This window comes from Schistocerca nitens, chromosome 7, assembly GCF_023898315.1.
Source record: "Schistocerca nitens isolate TAMUIC-IGC-003100 chromosome 7, iqSchNite1.1, whole genome shotgun sequence".
Lineage (NCBI taxonomy): Eukaryota > Metazoa > Arthropoda > Insecta > Orthoptera > Acrididae > Schistocerca > Schistocerca nitens.
Window position 1 is genome coordinate 11,753,731 of NC_064620.1, and position 8,158 is coordinate 11,761,888.

The following is an 8,158-nucleotide window of genomic DNA, read 5'->3' on the forward strand; positions in this document are numbered from 1 at the left end:
TGGCTTTACAGTCTAATAATAAAAATGGTAAAAATGTTGTTTAAAAAAAAACTGGTTTTAATTAGTCCATAGTCTCTTATAGCCCATAAAATATGGTATGCTTATGGATATTTGTGTTGTCCACTTAGGTGTATTTGTGTTGTCCATCTGTGAAAGACTTATCTGGTATGGGAACTTGTATACTTGAGAACTATTCTGAGATTGGACACACAAGTAATTTGTAAGCCATCAGCTTTGTGTACTGACTGCGGTTACCCAATATCCAGACACTGAATCAAAGTTTTCCACTTCCTTTACAATATGACTATGCTTATCTGATCATCCCGTTTCATATTCCCACAAATTATTACATCCGAATATTTGTATGAGTTGATGGATTCTAACTGTGATTTACTGATGTAGACATTGAACACCTTGTTTTTGCATTCAGTGCACTGCACAATTTTAAATTTATGTATATGTACAATAATATTCCAATCATTGCTTCACTTCATCATCTTATCAAGATTTACTTCATTTGTTTAGCTTTTCTACAATGCTACTTCATTATACACTCCTGGAAATGGAAAAAAGAACACATTGACACTGGTGTGTCAGACCCACCATACTTGCTCCGGACACTGCGAGAGGGCTGTACAAGCAATGATCACACGCACGGCACAGCGGACACACCAGGAACCGCGGTGTTGGCTGTCGAATGGCGCTAGCTGCGCAGCATTTGTGCACCGCCGCCGTCAGTGTCAGCCAGTTTGCCGTGGCATACGGAGCTCCATCGCAGTCTTTAACACTGGTAGCATGCCGTGACAGCGTGGATGTGAACCGTATGTGCAGTTGACGGACTTTGAGCGAGGGCGTATAGTGGGCATGTGGGAGGCCGGGTGGACGTACCGCCGAATTGCTCAACACGTGGGGCGTGAGGTCTCCACAGTACATCGATGTTGTCGCCAGTGGTCGGCGGAAGGTGCACGTGCCCGTCGACTTGGGACCGGACCGCAGCGACGCACGGATGCACGCCAAGACCGTAGGATCCTACGCAGTGCCGTAGGGGACCGCACCGCCACTTCCCAGCAAATTAGGGACACTGTTGCTCCTGGGGTATCGGCGAGGACCATTCGCAACCGTCTCCATGAAGCTGGGCTACGGTCCCACACACCGTTAGGCCGTCTTCCGCTCACGCCCCAACATCGTGCAGCCCGCCTCCAGTGGTGTCGCGACAGGCGTGAATGGAGGGACGAATGGAGACGTGTCGTCTTCAGCGATGAGAGTCGCTTCTGCCTTGGTGCCAATGATGGTCGTATGCGTGTTTGGCGCCGTGCAGGTGAGCGCCACAATCGGGACTGCATACGACCGAGGCACACAGGGCCAACACCCGGCATCATGGTGTGGGGAGCGATCTCCTACACTGGCCGTACACCACTGGTGATCGTTGAGGGGACACTGAATAGTGCACGGTACATCCAAACCATCATCGAACCCATCGTTCTACCATTCCTAGACCGGCAAGGGAACTTGCTGTTCCAACAGGACAATGCACGTCCGCATGTATCCCGTGCCACCCAACGTGCTCTAGAAGGTGTAAGTCAACTACCCTGGCCAGCAAGATCTCCGGATCTGTCCCCCATTGAGCATGTTTGGGACTGGATGAAGCGTCGTCTCACGCGGTCTGCACGTCCAGCATGAACGCTGGTCCAACTGAGGGGCCAGGTGGAAATGGCATGGCAAGCCATTCCACAGGACTACATCCAGCATCTCTACGATCGTCTCCATGGCAGAATAGCAGCCTGCATTGCTGCGAAAGGTGGATATACATTGTACTAGTGCCGACATTGTGCATGCTCTGTTGCCTGTGTCTATGTGCCTGTGGTTCTGTCAGTGTGATCATGTGATGTATCTGACCCCAGGAATGTGTCAATAAAGTTTCCCCTTCCTGGGACAATGAATTCACGGTGTTCTTATTTCAATTTCCAGGAGTGTAGATAACCGCATCAACTGCAAAAAGCTAAGGTTGTTGTTGTTGTTGTGGTCTTCAGTCCTGAGACTATTTTGATGCAGCTCTCCATGCTACTCTATCCTGTGCAAGCTTCTTCATCTCCCAGTACCTACTGCAACCAACATCCTTCTGTATCTGTTTCGTGTATTCATCTCTTGGTCTCCCTCTACGATTTTTACTCTCCACACTGCCCTCCAATACCAAATTGGTGATCCCTTGATGCCTCAGAACATGTCCTACCAACGGATCCCTTCTTCTAGTCAAGTTGTGCCACAAACTTCTCTTCTCCCCAATCCTATTCAATACCTCCTCATTAGTTATGTGATCTACCCATCTAATCTTCAGCATTCTTCTGTAGCACCACATTTCAAAAGCTTCTACTCTCTTCTTGTCCAAACTATTTATCGTCCATGTTTCACTTCCATATATGGCTACACTCCATAGAAATACTTTCAGAAACCACTTCCTGACACTTAAATCTATACTCGATGTTAACAAGTTTCTCTTCTTCAGAAATGCTTTCCTTGCCATTGCTAGTCTACATTTTATATCCTCTCTACTTCGACCATCATCGGTTATTTTGCTCCCCAAATAGCAAAACTCCTTTACTACTTTAAGTGTCTCATTTCCTAATCTAATTCCCTCAGCATCACCTGACTTAATTTGACTACATTCCATTATCCTCATTTTGCTTTTGTTGATGTTCACCTTATACCCTCCTTTCAAGACACTGTCCATTCCGTTCAGCTGCTCTTCCAAGTCCTTTGCTGTATCTGACAGAATTAAAATGTCATCGGCGAACCTCAAAGTTTTTATTTCTTCTCCATGGATTTTAATACCTACTCCCAATTTTTCTTTTGATTCCTTCACTGCTTGCTCAATATAGAGATTGAATAACATTGGGGTCTGGCTACAACCCTGTCTCACTCCCTTCCCAACCACTGCTTCCCTTTGATGTCTCTCGACTCTTATAACTGCCATCTGGTTTCTGTACAAACTGTAAATAGCTTTTCGCTCCCTGTATTTTACCCCTGCCACCTTCAGAATTTGAAAGAGAGTATTCCAGTCAACATTGTCAAAAGCTTTCTCTAAGTCTACAAATGCGAGAAACGTAGATATGCCTTTCCTTAATCTAGCTTCTGAGATAAGTCGTAGGGTCAGTATTGCCTCACATGTTCCAATATTTCTATGGAATCCAAACTGATCTTCCCCGAGGTTGGCTTCTACTAGTTTTTCCATTCATCTGTAAAGAATTCGCATTAGTATTTTGCAGCCGTGACTTATTAAACTGATAGTTCGGTAATTTTCACATCTGTCAACACCTGCTTTGTTTGGGATTGGAATTATTATATTCTTCTTGAAGTTTGAGGGTATTTCGCCTGTCTCATACATCTTGCTTACCAGATGGTAGAGTTTTGTTAGGACTGGCTCTCCCAAGGCTGTCAGTAGTTCTAATGGAATGTTGTCTACTCCGGGGGCCTTGTTTCGACTCAGGTCTTTCAGTGCTCTGTCAAACTCTTCATGCAGTATCATATCTCCCATTTCATCTTCATCTACATCCTCTTTCATTTCCATAATATTGTCCTAAAGTATATCGCCCTTGTATAGACCCTCTATATACTCCTTCCACCTTTCTGCTTTCCCTTCTTGTCTTAGAACTGGGTTTCCATCAAAGCTCTTGATATTCATGGAAGTGGTTCTCATTTCTCCAAAGGTCTCTTGAATTCTCCTGTAGGCAGTATCTATTTTACACCTAGTGAGATAAGCCTCTACATCCTTACATTTGTCCTCTAGCCATCCCTGCTTAGCCATTTTGCACTTCCTGTCGATCTCATTTTTGAGACGTTTGTATTCCTTTTTGCCTGCTTCATTTACTGCATTTTTATATTTTCTCCTTTCATCAATTAATTTCAATATTTCTTCTGTTACCCAAGGATTTCTACTAGCCCTCGTCTTTTTACCTACTTGATCCTCTGCTGCCTTCACTACTTCATCCCTCAAAGGTACCCATTCTTCTTCCACTACATTTCTCCCCCCATTCTTGTCAATTGTTCCCTTATGCTCTCCCTGAAACTCTGTACAACCTCTGGTTCTTTCAGTTTATCCAGGTACCATCTCCTTAAATTACCACCTTTTTGTAGTTTCTTCAGTTTTAATCTACAGTTGATAACCAACAGATTGTGGTCAGAGTCCACATCTGCCCCGGGAAATGTCTTACAATTTAAAACCTGGTTCCTAAATCTCTGTCTTACCATTATATAATCTATCTGAAACCTGTCAGTATCTCCAGGCTTCTTCCATGTATACAGCTTTCTTTCATGATTCTTGAACCAAGTGTTAGCTATGATTAAGTTATGCTCTGTGCAAAATTCTACCAGGCGGCTTCCTCATTCACCTACTATGTTTCCTTCTCTCCCTTTTCCTACTGACGAATTCCAGTGACCCATGACTAATAAATTTTCATCTCCCTTCACTATCTGAATAATTTCTTTTATTTCATTATACATTTCTTCAATTTCTTCATCATTTGCAGAGCTAGTCGGCATATAAACTTTTACTACTGTCGTAGGCGTGGGCTTCGTATCTATCTTGGCCACAATAATACGTTCACTATGCTGTTTGTAGTAGCTCACCCGCATTCCTATTTTCCTATTCATTATTAAACCTACTCCTGCATTACCACTATTTGATTTTGTATTTATAACCCTGTAATCACCTGACCAGAAGTCTTGTTCCTCCTGCCACCAAACTTCACTAATTCCAACTATATCTAACTTCAACCTATCCATTTCCCTTTTTAAATTTTCTAACCTACCTGCCCGATTAAGGGATCTGACATTCCATGCTCCGATCCGTAGAACGCCAGTTTTCTTTCTCCTGATAATGACATCCTCTTGAGTAGTCCCCACCCGGAGATCCAAATGGGGGACTATTTTACCTCCAGAATATTTTACCCAAGAGGATGCCATCATCATTTAACCATACAATAAAGCTGCATGCCCTCGGAAAAAATTACGGCTGTAGTTTCCCCTTACTTTCAGCCGTTCGCAGTACCAGCACAGCAAGGCCATTTTGGTTAGTGTTACAAGGCCAGATCAGTCAATCATCCAGACTGTTGCCCCTGCAACTACTGAAAAGGCTGCTGCCCCTCTTCAGGAACCACGCATTTGTCTGGCCTCCCAACAGATACCCCTCCGTGTGGTTGCACCTACGGTACGGCTATCTGTATCGCTGAGGCACTCATGCCTCCCCACCAACGACAAGGTCCATGGTTCATGGTGGGGGGGGGGGGGGAAGCTAAGGTTACTGTTAATATTTTCTGCCAGACGATTAATATATCAAAAACAAGTGTTCCAACACTCTTGTGTGAAGAGCTGAGGTCATTTCTACTTCTGACAATAACTTTCCTGCAACGCACCTGAAGTTATTCTTTTCTCTCTCAGTACTGTATTGTTCCTACCTATAAATTCTTAATCCAGTCAGAAATTTCGTTTGACCATCCTCCCCCCCCCCCCCCCCACTCCCCCTCAACTGTATTTTTATTTCGAAGTATTGGTGTGGCAGTCAGTTGGATACAATGATCCTTTTCTTCCAGAAAGCATTTGACTGATTGTCTTGATCCACAGCTTTCAGTATGTCATGTTAGACAAGTGCAAGATTTTTTCCTGTTTGAGTTATCTTGTTGTAGAATTTTAGAACATCTTTTTTGCTTGAGTATCATGTCGTTTTTGGAAACCCAGAATCTACTATGTAGGAATCAACATGCATTCCGGAAACATCGATCGTGTGAGACCCAGCTCGCTTTATTTGTTCATGAGACCCAGAAAATATTAGATACACGCTCCCAGGTAGATGCTATTTTTCTTGACTTCCGGAAGGCATTCGATATAGTTCCGCACTGTCGCCTGATAAAAAAAGTAAGAGCCTACGGAATATCAGACCAGCTGTGTGGCTGGATTGAAGAGTTTTTAGCAAACAGAACACAGCATGTTGTTATCAATGGAGAGACATCTACAGTCGTTAAAGTAACCTCTGGTGTGCCACAGGGGTGTGTTATGGGACCATTGCTTTTCAAAATGTATATAAATGACCTAGTAGATAGTGTCAGAAGTTTCATGCGGCTTTTTGTGGATGATGCTGTAGTATACAGAGAAGTTGCAGCATTAGAAAATTGTAGCGAAATTCAGGAAGATCTGCAGCGGATAGGCACTTGGTGCAGGGCGTGGCAACTGTCCCTTAACATAGACAAATGTAATGTATTGCGAATACATAGAAAGAAGGATCCTTTATTATATGATTATATGATAGCGGAACAAACACTGGTAGCAGTTACTTCTGTAAAATATCTGGGAGTATGTGTGCAGAACGATTTGAAGTGGAATGATCATATAAAATTAATTGTTGGTAAGGCGGGTACCAGGTTGAGATTCATTGGGAGAGTGCTTAGAAAATGTAGTCCATCAACAAAGGAGGTGGCTTACAAAACACTCCTTCGACCTATACTTGAGTATTGCTCATCAGTGTGGGATCCGTACCAGATCGGGTTGACAGAGGAGATAGAGAAGATCCAAAGAAGAGCGGCGTGTTTCGTCACAGGGTTATTTGGTAACCGTGATAGCGTTACAGAGATGTTTAATAAACTCAAATGGCAGACTCTGCAAGAGAGGCGCTCTGCATCGTGGTGTAGCTTGCTCGCCAGGTTTCGAGAGGGTGCGTTTCTGGATGAGGTATCGAATATAGTGCTTCCCCCTACTTATACCTCCCAAGGAGATCACGAATGTAAAATTAGAGAGATTAGAGCGCGCACGGAGGCTTTCAGACAGTCGTTCTTCCCACGAACCTTACGCGACTGGAACAGGAAAGGGAGGTAATGACAGTGGCACATAAAGTGCCCTCCGCCACACACTGTTGGGTGGCTTGCGGAGTATAAATGTAGATGTAGATGTAGATCTTACTATGTTTCAACTCAGAATATTTTCTAAGATTCCACAATCAGTGAATGCCAATGATCCTGGATGATAATGATGAGGATCACTTGTACTACACTTTTTGCACACTGATGTTATCTTTCAACTACTTGCCACACGTTTTTGATCAAGCTTAGTCACAAATTCTGTAATGAATCTGATGGTGATTCCATCAGCCCAGGGGCTTTGCCAAATTTTAGCAAATTCAGCTGTTTCTCAACTCTGCCAACACTGATATCTAAATCACTCATATTTGCAATGGTGTCAGAATTAAATCGGTGTAACAGGTATGTCTATTGAGATATAAAGGAACTTTTGAAAACATAGTTCAGCACTTTTGCATCACCACTTTCTATTTCAATTTCTGTATCATCCTTGACAGTCTGGACATTAACTTTGGTGCCACTGACAGCCTTTATATTTGGCAGATTTTCCTTGGTTTTGTGAGAGGCTTTTTGTTAAGCTTCTGATACAACACTCATTTAAGATATCAAGTGTTACCCTTCTGACTGGCAAACATTTCATTTAGCACCTCTCAACCTACATCTCTATTCGTTGTTTTACACCTTTTGTGCAGTAATTTCTGTTTCTTTAGATGTTCAGAAGAATCCCACCTACCCCTTCCTTTTTTCCAACTCCTCAATCGTGAACTGTGTGTATCGATCCAGAGCTTGGTCATCTATTTTTCAAAACTTGATCCAGAGTATCTCTATATGCTCATTCTCAGAGCTAAATAATTTGAATTCTTCCTTGAGATATAACCCTACTGACTCTTTATATGCAGACATTGATGTGCAAAGCTTAAGGATGAAAATAACTTTCACATGATGTATCACTGCCAAGTAACATAGCTCAATACATACAAAGACCTACTACATTATAGTACAGAAGGTAATTGAAAGAAACACACAATGAGATGAACATAAATGACACTTTTCTTCAAAGACAATAATTACACCGAAGTCACTGTGACTCATGATGGTTTCCTGGATGTTACAAAAGGCAGGATACAGTTCTTATTAGGGTGCATGATCACTATGGACACCAGCACATGCTCTGCAACATGTGCTGGCCACAGGGCTGATAAGGAGTTCTTGCGCTAGGGCACTTCATTCCTTCACCAGGCCACTTGATAACTGGTGGATGGCCTTGGTGCATGTGGGTGTGCTGCACATACTCGATGGTATTTGAGCTGGGGGGA